Source organism: Lepidochelys olivacea (genome assembly GCF_965140295.1).
Source record: "Lepidochelys olivacea isolate rLepOli2 genome assembly, chromosome: 7".
Lineage (NCBI taxonomy): Eukaryota > Metazoa > Chordata > Testudines > Cheloniidae > Lepidochelys > Lepidochelys olivacea.
Genome location: NC_140417.1, coordinates 71,886,974 through 71,901,098, shown reverse-complemented (window position 1 = coordinate 71,901,098; position 14,125 = coordinate 71,886,974).

Sequence of the window (14,125 nt, the reverse complement as noted above, 5' to 3'; positions counted from 1 at the left end):
GGGGATTCGGGTCCTATGGCAGCAAAATCTCAAACATTATCCTTGAAAATTTTATCCTTCAAATGGTAGACATTTCATGAGACTAGCTCTTCTTGTGAGGTTTCAGCTGCATTAGAATCTGAAGTAGAACATAGACTCCTTCAGGACTTGGATCTGCTTGCAAAGGAAACTAGAGTGGACAGTTCCAATCCAGGGACTCTGACGTCTCTTCCCATACACACATGTTGAAATTCAAAGGGTTCAGAATCCAGATTCTGGACTTGGCCTATCTCCAGTGTTCAGGTGTAACAGTTTCAAATCTGACTACCTATTTATATGCATTTTAGAGCTTGCTACTTGAACGAATGTGGAAGCATGTTGATTAGTGTATCTTGATATATCTAGAAAATCTGATGATTGACATTGCTTGATACTGAGATTTGCCAGAGCTGCCATCACCTCCAACAAAAATTTAAAAAATAACAGCACTTACTACACATAGCAATGTTATTTTCAAAGTGCATTACAAATATTCATGCCTCAACAATGGGGCAAATAAGACAGCCAAAACTCTACTGGTTCAGCCTGCTGCAAACTCTTCAGTTTGCATCACTGCTAAAGCCTTTCATGATGTAAGTCTTTCTACAGTTCAGTTAATGATGTTGAGAAAGAAGAACCGGACAGCAGAGGCTTGATGTTGCTTAACATTATGTTCTCAGCCTGTCCACTGATAGCACAAGGGTACACATATAAACTTTGTTCCTGCACCGCTCTCTTTGGGAGTCTTGCTACCGATTTTAACAATCATAGGTTCATCCCTATAGTACTTAGATCATTGGATCATGGTAGAACAAGCAAAGTCCGTGGCTTTTTGCAGCTCATCTTTTACTTCATAGTTCACAATTCTCAGTTCTGGCTCTCTTCTCTAGGAATTCACTTCCTTTCAAAGGACAAACCCAAACCAAAAACCAACCCACTAACCCCATTAGTCAAATAGGTTTTTTTGTTTTCTTTAAAGTGCATTATAAATGACAAAAGCAATACTATTACATTTAAACCATTAGGCGGTACTGTAGGAGGTACTCTTGATTGGAAATGTCTTCACAGTTGGTTTCAGCTACACCAACAGAAATGTGGAATAACTCCATTGACTTCTGTGAGTTGTTCTGGATTAAAGCTAATCTGAGAGCAGAAGTTAGCTCATATTTTAGAAAACTGCATTAAATCAAATGGTTTAAGAGTTGAATCTCTTCAATTTAACTTTCCCAAAATAACCCTTTCAATCACATCAGCATATTTATGCTTTATCTGCCTGGTATAATGTAGTTCTGTTGACTTCAATTAATAAAAATTATACATTTTGAAAAATCCCAGCAATAACTTTAAACTTGCTCTGGCTAGCAGAGATTAAAAAGGATATTTTTGTTTGATGTCTCTTGGAAGGTATACATACCATAGTGACCTTATAACAACTGATAGGGAGACTATTTTCTAATGGTCTTTCACTCTTAGAATCCATAACCTATATAGGAAAGAAAAAGAAATACTGAAGTGGTTTAATGCTGAAGGTCTTATCAGCACGAGTTTGGGGTGGCTGCATGACTTATGATTCGAGTTGGGTGAACTTTTTTGGCACATAGCAAATTCACCGAAAAGTGTGTGTTTGGGGGGCACTGAATCTATTCGTGAACATGAGTTGAATTCAAGCAAATAGTTTCAGTGGAAAAAACTAAAACAAAAATTTCAGAAACGTTCACGTGGTTTGTTTCAAAAATGTCAAAATGAACCTTTTCAATATTTTGTTGTGAATCAGCATTGTCTGATCAGATGAAATGCAGATTCAAAACAACATTTTCAAAATGAAAAGGAGTACTTGTGGCACCTTAGAGACTAACCAATTTATTAGAGCATAAGCTCTAATGAAGTGAGCTGTAGCTCACGAAAGCTTATGCTCTAATAAATTGGTTAGTCTCTAAGGTGCCACAAGTACTCCTTTTCTTTTTGCGAATACAGACTAACACGGCTGTTACTCTGAAACATTTTCAAAATGAAACTCTGATTTGAATTGACATTCAAAACATTGTTTGACCTGAACAAAATTTTGGTTTTTCATTTCAGCAAAAAACCCCCACAAAAACAAACAAAGAAATTCAGTTTCAGCTTCAAACTGATTTGTGTGCGTGCACGCATTTGTTTGTTCAGATGCACTTCTGATCAGCAAAGTATTTCAAAAGAGTGTCCATTCAACCTTTATGCAGCACAGTCACTCAGGACCCAGTTCAGGAAAGCACTTGCTTAACATCAGCATGGTTAACTGCTTTCCTGAAAAGGAATGTTTTTCTGAACCCAAAGTAAAAAAAGCTGAAGTTTTAGATTTTCTAGAAAGTAACATTGAGTAAGTGACATTGCCATCAATATTATGGGAATCCTTTCTTATTGCTAAATCCTCTCAGAATTAAAGAGTCAAGAAGAAAATAAAACAAAAGAAGAAAATTAAGGACCTTTAGATTCAATATGCAAATTTTCAAAACACTTTCATTCCTTCTGGTGATCAAAGTGAGCTTTGTAATATTGATAATGAGGCAAAATATGTGCTTTTTTCTCCTTCAACAAAGGCATTATGATCATGGTGAGAAAGCAGGGACATTTGACGTCCCAACTATGTTAAAATCAAGCTCGGCATTCATCTCCTGCAATTAGCTCCCTGCGGGTCAAATTAAAACAAAACCAGAGGAAAGCAATAGGCGATTCTGCTGTAGTTGCAATGGAGCATGTTTGTCATAATCTGCAGCTTCTGGAGATCACGTATAAAGATCTCTCAATAAACTGGATACGCCAAAACGTTGTAGTGACAAAAGAGCAAATAGACTTGGCTTTTTTCACCAGGAAAAAAATACCAAAGATATAAAAATCATAAAGATCAGGGAAATCACTGGGCATCTGATTCTATTTTTTCTGAGGTCAGCCAAAATTTTGATATTTACTTAAATGGGGACAGAATTAGGTACTGGGAAGAGAGGCGTATTTCTCTGTTGCATTCTATCAAACCAAGTTGAGATGATTTCCTGAAGCAGATATTTAATGAAGTAGGAAATATAGGGCATTTTTCATCTAATTCAAACTCTTATCTCCTCTTTTCTCTCTCCTGTGAAAATTACAGGCTAAGCTCATGAATAAATGTGGATTTTGCAAAACATTGGGAGACTTGGGATTTCCAAGCAGTAAAAAACAACATGGAGGAGGGAGTAATATTAGCAGCAATGGGTACTTTTAGGATGCCTATGATAGACAAGGAAATAGAAGATATACTCCTGGCCAGGAGGTCTCAGAATAGGAGCAACATTTTAAATCAAAGAGAAGCAGAAGTATCCCGAAGAGTACAAGGAAAAGACTGGCAAGAGAATTAGCTAGAAACAATTCAATTTAGAGAGAATTCAGCTATTACGTTGATAGGCACTAAAGAAAAATTCAAGACAGACAAAGCGTCAAAGCCACAAGTTATCAAAAAGTAGACAGAAAAACTTGTATGAAAGAACTGGCTTGGGGAGAGCCTAAAGACAGTGAAGGAGAGCACAACACTCCCTGATGTTGTGTCGTGTTGCTTTTTGCCCTTTGATACCACCCATTGTGCCCTTTCCTCATTACTCTACTGCTAAACCATTGCCCACATCTTGGCTATTTATTGCCTGGAGTAGTATAAATCTCTGACCTCATTTCTCCCACTCAAGTCTATTTTAAAGGGCACTGTTTAAAATATCTTTCCAATATCTTCCAGGTCATCCCCTCTTGAAACCCCATCTAGCCATCCTGACTATCTGTGCATCAAATTTAAGTCCCTCATCCTCATCTACAAGGCTTTACATAATTTTGCTTCCCTGTACCTTTTGCTCTGACTTCCTCCTCTTCCCCCTAATCTCCTTGCTTTACTGCTCCCTTCATCTCTTGCCAATATAGAGAAGGACCGGGATATCATACAGGAAGATCTGGATAACTAAACTGAAGTAATAGTAATAGGATGAAATTTAATAGTGAAAAGTGCAAGGTCATGCATTTATGGATTAATAACAAGAACTTTTGTTATAAACTGGGGATGCATCACTTGGAAGCAACAGAGGAGGAGAAGGATCTTGGAGTATTGGTTGATCACAGGATGACTATGAGCCGCCAATGTGATATGGCTGTGAAAAAAGCTAATGCGGTCTTGGGATGCATCAGGCGAGGTATTTCCAGTAGAGATAAGGAGGTGTTAGCACCGTTATACAAGGCACAGGTGAGACCTCATCTGGAATACTATGTGCAGTTCTTGTCTCCCATGTTTAAGAAAGATTAATTCAAACTGGAACAGGTACAGAGAAGGTCGACTAGGATGATCCGAGGAATGGAAAACCTGTCTGCTGAAAGGAGACTCAAAGAGCTTGGTTTGTTTAGCCTAACCAAAAGAAGGCTGAGGAGAGATACGATTCCTTTCTATAAATATATCAGTGGGATAAATACCATGGATGGAGAAGAATTATTTAAGCTCAGTACCAATGTGGACACAAGAACAAATGGATATAAACTGGCCATCAAGAAGTTTAGACTTGAAGTTAGATGAATGTTTCTAATCATCAGAGGAGTGAAGTTCTGGAACAGCCTTCCAAGGGGAGCAGTGAGGGCAAAAGACATATCTGGCTTCAAGACTAAGCTTCATAAGTTTATGGAAGGGATGACATGATGGCATAGCCTAATTTTGGCAATTAATTGATCTTCAATGATTAGCAGTTGATATGCCCAATGGCCTGTGATTGGATGTTAGATGGGGTGGGATCTGAGTTACCACAGAGAATTCTTTTCTGGGTGTCTGGCTGGTGAGTCTTGCCCACAGGCTCAGGCTGATCGCTATATTTAGGGTCGGGAAGGAATTTTCCTCCAGGGAAGATTGGCAGAGGTCCTGGGGTTTTTTCGCCTTCTCTGCAGCATGGGGCATGGGTCACTTGCTGGAGGATTCTCTGCACCTTGAAGTCTTTAAACCATGATTTGAGGACTGTAATAGCTCAGACATAGGTTAGAGGTTTGTTACAGGAGTGGGTGGGTGAGATTCTGTGGGCTGCGTTTTGCAGGAGGTCAGACTGGACGATCATAATGGTCCCTTCTGACCTTAAAGTCTATGATTCTTTCCATCCCTCTCCGCTCTCTTTCTCCCTCTTATCATCTGCCAATGGCTCTCTCCCTATTCCGGTTCACTCCCTTCTTGAAACTCCCTTGTTCCAAGAATGCTCCTACTCACCATCTCTGATTTCCCAACTCCTCCCTTTCTCATATTCTTGGGCTGTGCCTTGCCTTTGTTTGCCTTATTTTATATCTTCCAGGCAGGAAACATACGTGAAGTTTTACAAACAGTTGGGTAAGTTTATAGTGCTATAGATGTGTTTTTTAATTACGCATCATCCCAAATTTCTTATGAATTCCCCACCTTTCCAGTTAAGGGAATTTCACATTATAGTATATGTGCCAAGGGCCATTAGAGTCTTGGCATACATTTATGCTGTAATTAAATCAGTTTCTCATATAGACCTTTTCATCAGGATGGTGCAATATCCTCAAGATATTTCCAATGTTAGCCTATGTAATGCTCTCACAGAGTCAAATATGGGAATCAGAGTAGCAGCTGTGTTAGTCTGTATTCGCAAAAAGAAAAGGAGGACTTGTGGCACCTTAGAGACTAACCAATTTATTTGAGCATAAGCTTTCATGAGCTACAGCTGTAGCTCACTGCTGTAGCTCACAAAAGCTTATGCTCAAATAAATTGGTTAGTCTCTAAGGTGCCACAAATACACCTTTTCTTTTTGCAAATATGGGAATGATATCTTTATCTATGGAACCAGCACAGCTCTCCACACTGCAGTTTACTCATCAAGGAAGGGTGGTCTCTTATACTGAAGTGCTCGGGGGGGTGTTTTTTCACACCCCTGAATGAGAAAGTTGCAGCGCTGTAACGTGCCCGTGTAGATAAGCCCAAGTTCTTGTGATGGGAAAGTAGTTAACTTCTTATCTCAAAGAACAGTGAATGATATGTTGCCTAATTACATCTACATATCTATCTTTTGGATCTGAAAAAAGTGATGCAAACAGGTGTGAACATGTTCTTTGAGAAAAAGAAAAAGATATTGGCTAACCATCTCACCTCTCAGTTTAGGTACTTTGAGCAAGAGCATTAATATGGAAGGGGTGATAGTTAGGGTTGCTGGGACTGAAGATGCTACCTTGTCTGTTGTTTTTAGTTCTGGTTATAACACTGATCACTGTACTTTTGTTAACAAACACAATCGTGTTGCCACAAACAGGGATAGGATACAGAGGGACCTAGACAAATTGGAGGATTGGGCCAAAAGAAATCTGATGAGGTTCAACAAAAACAAGTGCAGAGTCCTGCACTTAGGACGGAAGAATCCAATGCACCGCTACAGACTAGGGACCGAATGGCTAGGCAGCAGTTCTGCAGAGAAGGACCTAGGGGTGACAGTGAACGAGAAGCTGGATATGAGTCAACAGTGTGCCCTTGTTGCCAAGAAGGCCAAGGAACTGGGATTGTTTAGTCTGCGGAAGAGAAGAATGAGGGGGGATTTGATAGCTGCTTTTAACTACCTGAAAGGTGGATCCAAAGAGGATGGATCTAGACTATTCTCAGTGATAGCAGATGACAGGACAAGGAGTAATGATCTCAAGTTGCAGTGGGGGAGGTTTAGGTTGGATATTGGGAAAAACGTTTTCACTAGGAGGGTGGTGAATGCGTTACCTAGGGAGGTGGTGGAATCCCCTTCCTTAGAAGTTTTTAAGGTCAGGCTTGACAAAGCCCTAGCTGGGATGATTTAGTTGGGATTGGTCCTGCTCTGGGCAGGGGGGTTGGACTAGATGACCTCCAGAGGTCCCTTCCAACTCTGTTATTCTATGAAACAGCTGTATTAATGTACCAAACAATTCTTTTGCCCCAGTGAGGTATATTCCCTATTTTAGCCATGCACAGAAGAGCTAAAAACTGAAAAGTCATTTTTCTTTTAATGGGCAATTTAGCAACGTGCCACGTGAGGCCATTCCTTTGCAATGATCAAGACACCAATTAAACTGAATGAATATTAATTTTAAATGCTTGAGCATGTTTCAAAGAAGTGCCATGACAGTGTTTGCTTCTTGAAAGTTATGAGTTTTGCTAAGCATGATCATATTAGCCATTGACGGTTTGACATCTAAAAGGAATCTACTACTAGAAAAAACTTGAGCTTGTGGACATCATATGTAACCAACACATAGATAAATGCTACATAACGGATCTGGAAACTGAAATCTTCCTTGAGTGTGAATGTAGCACTCATGAAAGAGGACAGACCAGCCTGAAACCTGAAGTCCTCCAGTCACCTACAAAAGTACAGTATGTACAGTAGAAGAACATAGCTCTCACGTCGTCTTGTCAACGTGTTTCAATACTGGTTGCGAGACCCGGAGAAATCCCTGTTCACAATCCACAGGCCATTTATTCATTGTCCCCTCTGGTGAGACTGCTAACAAGAGTGCCAATTCATTCTGATTAAGGTGATAGATTTTGCGCTGTGGATGCCTCTTCACTGAGAACTAGACTGAGACCACCCCTCTTGTTCCACAAGGGCAACTGAAGACATCAAATGAGATCAACTTTTGACCACTACTGACTGATCTGATCAAGCGGCGACCCAGAAGTAAAGGGTATGTATATCGTCAATCCCACTGAGTGGTCCAGCCCTACTTTTCTAAAATAAAAGAGCTTTATCCTTACAAAATAAATGTTTCAAAAGAATAAAATACACCAAAGGTGCTTGTTAAAGCAGTATTGCTCAACTATGGTTTTTTTTGAAGAACTTGTAAGAGCATGTGAGAATTTCATGAAACAGATGTACAAGTAAAATTTCAGCTACAAGGGAATAATAAAAGGGAATGGCCCTGAAGAAAAAAAAATCCCTTATTTATTTTCTAACCAGAAGGATAGATTTAGGCAAGGCTATGTTCCACACCTGTGCCCCCAATACATGCCTCAGTGGAATTTTACTAAATAAATATAATTTCCCCCCAACTTAAAAATCTTGCTCACGAACAAAGCCAACTGACCTGCAAAAGTTGTGTCAGCGATGGGAAATTGCATGGAGCGAGCCAATACTCTGAGGGGGCAATCAGAATTCTCTCTCAGGTGCTTGACTGGTGGGTTTAAGTGAGTGCCACATGTGGGGTCTGGAAGGAAGGTCAGATTGGCAGGGCCAGCTTGGTTTTTTAGCATATCTCTGCAGTCTGGGGGACTAGTCACTTGCAAGGATTGCCTGGGTCTCTCTAAATAAAATCAATTCCCTGCCCTTGCAGAGGCCTCAGACATTGGTGCACCTCAGTCCCTCCTATCCTTTGTTTGTGGCACATACTAGTTTAGTCATCTGTGAGCTGTATTGCTTTGGTTTAATTCTGGTTGCTAGGTTTCGTGTGTGGGTGCTGGGTGCTGTTTGTGACCTGTGATATACAAGAGGTCAGATTAGATGATCTGATGGGTCCTTTCTGGCTTTAAACTCAACGATAATCATAAGTAGTCGTAAACACTTCTCTCTTTCCCCACTCAGCACAAGGACTATCTGTTGTGTTAGTGTCACGTCTACACAATGGGGTCTTGGTCCATGACTGGGGCTCCTAGGTGCTACCTCAATACAAAAAATAAAACGGTAATAATAAATGGAGGATTAGAATGCTCCTTAGATTACCTCTCTTTATGGGGAAAGAAAACAAGCTGAAATTCATACAAAAATAGGAGCTGTGACAGCATTAGCCTCTCATCTCCGAGGGTCTAGCTTCAAATTCTGGATATCTGATCATAGGCAAAAAAGAGTGCATTACGGCACATTACCAAAACTGCCAAGCAATATGGGATCACTGGCCCTTTCATGGGTCTACACAGGATCAGCAGGTGTGTTGACCTAGCAGGATTAAGGTATACTGGCAGGCATGGGTGGTGAGAAGCTTCCCATACCAACCCTGCCTCAAACCATTGCTATCAGTCCCTCACTTTTCAAATTGATCTGAGTTTTTAAGAAATGATTTACATGAAGATTAGTCAGTCTTCCTCAAAGCCCTGAAGGGTGACAGCTGCACTGTGCTTTCTCTTCAGTGGGCTAGCTCTGGAAGTGCAGCAGTTTATGAATTTAGATAAATGGAAAACCTAATTTCTGACAAATTGGCAGAACGCCAGGCATGTGTCATTCTCTAATTACAAGATGTAATACTTCCTGGAACAGGTAATTTCACTTCAGATAAATGGCAAGCAGTGGCCAGTTGAATTATTCTTCAAGAAAGAGGCATTATAAAACCATTTAGTTTATGTCAGGAGTAAGGCCCTGCAGCTGTGCCTGCTCAGTACTCCTGCCACCTTAACGAGCCAGCTAGGCTGCCTGATGGAGCACCCTGCCCGACTGGCTGAGGAAGCCAGAAGGCCGATTCTTAAACTCAGCAGTTTCTTGCTGGTTATTCAAATGCCCATGGACTTTGCCTCCCTAAGCTTGTATTTCTTGCCAAGCTCTGCTCCTGTTCTGCCCCACCACAGCTCCAGCCCAGAGCCTGCCCTCCTCCTGCAATCTTGGTAATCTCTCTTTGACACAGGCCTGGTTCCTGACTCTGACTCTGTCTTGACCCTTGACTGTGGCATTTGGTTTCCGACTCTGGTTCTGATCTTTGGCTTTGCCTCAAACCCTACCTCTGGCATTTGGACTCTGACAACTAGGCTTGATAGCGTATTTCTTAGACACATATCTTCTTAAATTCAGCCCAAGGAGCTTTTGCATTCTCTTACCAACTTATTGAGAAAAAAAGGCAAGGAACAATACTAGATTTCTCAGAGAGTGACGGAATAAAGGATGACTGTTGTCTTTGTAACTATGGTTAATGAGACGACAGGAAATTTTTTCACATTGAGGCTGCATGCATTTTCTTCACTTTACATACAAACTAACCCTAGGAGGAACATGGGTATAAGTGCCTGTATAACCAGATGGTTACCAAGATATTTCTGATCATCCTGGCTACTACAGAAGGGTCAGTTCCTGTATTTATTTTTTATGAGAGTCCCAAGCAGATTGGATTGTAAGAACTATTTATTAAATTTTACTAACCAGAATAATAGGTTTTGCTTTAAGCATGGGGTGCCAATGAATGAAACCAGCAAGCTTTGATTGTGCTTCTTTTAAACCCTTGTTTGCATTATTATAAGGCATAACATATGAAATGAGCTCTTATTTAGCTCTCATGTTTTAAATACTATATCTTTCATTAACATGTTTGGATTGGGATTGAATGATATAGGCAAAAAGACTTTTGTTCACTGCTTTTCTTTAGAAGCCAGGTATGATAATAGCCCTGATCTTAGTTGGAATCTCTAGCTACTATTGTAATACAAATAATCTGTCTAGTTTAAAAAGGGAAAATTGAAATTGCTTGTTTAAGAAAGTGAGTGAAACACTACTATCATTTCTCCCCTTCAGAGGTTGAAGGAGTAGTTAAAAAAAAAAATCAGCGAAATTTTTTTGACAAAACCCTACTAGAGTGTGCAAAGCAGCTGGCAAATGTGACTTTGTGGGAGGGATAGTTTTGTTTATGTATCCAAACTAAGAGGGATCTGACTGTAGAGAGCAAAAACAGAACATAAGGAAGAGAGGAACTACAAGGTAACACATAGGCAATCAACTCTAAGATGTTTGAGCTCCAGAGAAGGCAAATCAAATCTACAAATATCTACATAAATCAATGCTTTGAAGAAACTCAGAGAAAGGCAGAGGGAAACTTTGAGCAGTCAAGTACTCCAGGGGAGTAGTCCAAGTAATTCTTAACTTGCCATAAATGGTTATGAGAAAGTGCTGTTCTTGCATTTTCTTACACTGTTACCCTGACTCCAAAACTCTGCCTGTTACAACGTTCAACACTTTCATTAAGTCTTTTCCTCATAATGAAACTATATCTGAAATTTCCTCAAAATACAGCCTTTTTCAATGAAAATGAGCCAAATTAATCCCTGATGTACTTTTACCAATTCCACAGAATTACACTAGGACTGCATCAATAATGCATTTGTTGTGCAATTTCTTCAGCCTCTCTCGAACGCACTGGTTAACGTTTTATTTATTTCCAATTTTAACACTATCACTTAGTCCAGCTGTTTCATCTTCCTGGCACAAATAGCAGCCTCAGCCCTCCCAGCCTGTTTGGGAGCGTGCTCCCAGCTGAAGTACAGGTACATCTCAGGGTCACTAACTTTCACAATTTTATCACAAGCCTTGCAGCATTTGGTGTATTTCTTAAAGCCCCAGCTTCTGAGGTCATGTGGATACATAGCAATCTCAGCTGTCTTTCAAAAACAAAGTAAGTTTCTAGTCATCATGGTTAGAGAGAACTTGAAAATGTGACCTGAGCAACACCTAAAGGTTAAAAGAAGATAAACAAGAACCCCAAATGTATTCTTCTTTAACAATCACATGATTTGGGAGGGTGGATCTCACTCATTTCTGAGATAGTATTGGGGTTGGCAATACTAGTTTCACACTCTAGACTAGGGAGAACTCTAGAACGCTTCCATCTTTTTTACTTAATCCTTGGTAGGTCTGGAACAGGCCCTGGACAATGATAAAGACCCCAGCTCAACCCAGGAGCAAATCTCTACTGCTCTTTTGCCCAAACAAACTGTTCCCCAGCTGGCCATAATCCATAAAACTTTCAAAGCAACCTAAGTGACATAGGAGCCCATGTTTCAATAGGATTTAGCCTCCTAAATCAATTTGGTGCTTTTCAAAACATGTCCCTTGTCTCTATGCACATGCATACTCTCCCCAAATACACCTGCATTGACAGTTTTGCTTCACTTTCTTATAGAAATTATTAAAGTTTAGCTTTTGGATTGTGAGTTGGTGGGTGTTTTTGGTGTGTTTCTCTGGATCTGGGAGGATTTTGGAGATCGGAAACCTCATGTATTGCTTCCACTATTGCTTTTCTCCCAGCTGCATGGCTTGCTCAGAATTTATTTTTCCTGCATCCCCTCTTCTTCCATCTTGTTTCAGGTTGGCTTTATGATGGAGTTCCAAAGCTGCTTCAATCCCCTGAACTGCTGGTGCCAGTGGATTTTTATGTGGAAGGAAGACAGCTTCCTGTGTCTTACCATTGTAGGATTTTCTCAGCACTATTGAACAGTCTGGTCTCCAACAGTCATTTACTCACTAATAATCTTGCCTTCATACACAGCTACTTGTCAGGAGCATTTTCTCCACTTTCTCTCCCCCTCCTGCAGACTATGACATATAGCATTCATAGAGCAGAAGCCCTGTCCCCTTACTGAATATTCATAACACCTTTTCCTATTTACTCCACTCTCTCCACCTACTGGTCAAAACTGCAGACTGAAACCCTACACAGCACTCTTGAACCTCACATGTTCTAACTTCATGAAAACCAAAAATCCTTATGGTCTTATACTAAGACTATTACTTTTACAAAGTTATTGCTGAAGACACAGCACCTCCCACTAAATCATTGGGACTACTCTGGTGAGTAACATTACTCCCCATCTTGAATCTCTGCAGGACTGGGCTCTATGTTTGCACAGCAGAAGACAGATCAGAAGTTCTGTCACCAACCAGTATTTATAACAATGTTAGTCTGTTCAGCCAAGGGATTCCTCCTCCTCTTTAGTAAATCACAAAGGGACAAATCCTGACATCCTTAGTCAGATGAAACTTTTAATGAGCGCTTACTTGAGTCAGATTTGAATAATCACTCCAGTGCTCAGAAGAAGTGTGAATAACGGCTATAAGAATGAAGGTAGATGGCATAGATACATGGGGTCAAGGTTTAAGCACTGGAACTTTTTACAGTTAAACATATTGTATAACTTGGTATCAGAAATGAAAATACATTTATGTAGCTGTAAGAGCTCTTTGGGACATCTGAGATAGCTTGAATAACCAATATGTAACATTGGCTTGGCAGAATTCAATTTTTATTTTCTGATGAGTGGTAAAAGTTAAATTATTCCAGTACTCTGCATTTTACACAATACAATCTAGCTTTTCTTCAATCGTATCTGCTTTGATATTGTTGCTATTCATATGAGTTATACTTTCTGAAACATCCATGAGCAACAGCAAAATGCAGCTAAGATTGTTTCCTACTAAAAGTTTGGGTTGCATCAAATATTTACTAGAAATAATTGGACAAAGAAAAATGTCCTTTTTGCAGAAGATTGTGTTGAGTACTACTTATATTCCAATGTCTCAATACTCCTTGTTGGTAAGGCCAAAAACGAAGGAACAATTGGTAACAAAATTAATGAACTAGCTTATCACATGGAATTGTGTACATAATCCAAGCAGTACATGAAGATTTATTTACTGATCAAAAACAGTGAGATACTTGTGTAAAGTACATACTAAAGAGGTAATGAAAACACGACCTGTGATTTCAGCATCACAACTTTCACTACTATTGGAATGCAGTATTGTGTAGCACAACAAAACAGAATAGGTACATCTGCTACTTTAAATTATTTAAGATATTCAAGATTAATCTTATAGTGAAATAGTTGTCATAATACATCAAATACAGATGCAGTTAATTTTTAGTAGGTCACTAATGCTGTCTCTCTCAGTTTACCTGAGCAATGCAACCGGTATTTTGAGATGGGCAAAAGCATTTTTACCTCCCATACCAATTTTCTCAAGAGTTGCCTTACCCTTCTCTGCCCCCGCAGACATACTTGTTAGTGACTGAATATACCAATTCTAGTATTTTTGTTCTTAAGTACAGCATGTTTGTTTTCTTCATTTATGTACAAACTAGTTTTAGGAGTCCTTATCCAGGAGTGCAGGGTGAGAATCAACCAGAATAGAACAGCAAGCTCTCGAATTTTCTTTTGGCAAAGGCAGCTACCTGTTCTCATTCTTGTCCAATAAGTAGCATGTGTTGATGGAAGACCATCCTTTATCTTACTTTGGGACCTGGTGTTAGGCAAGGAGGTAAACCAATTAGAATTAGTTACCAGCATTTATTATATGAAGAGATGAAGTTTCTACACTGATTTGTCTTTTGCAAACCTATTATAGTCAATACATCCTGGAGAGTACTAGA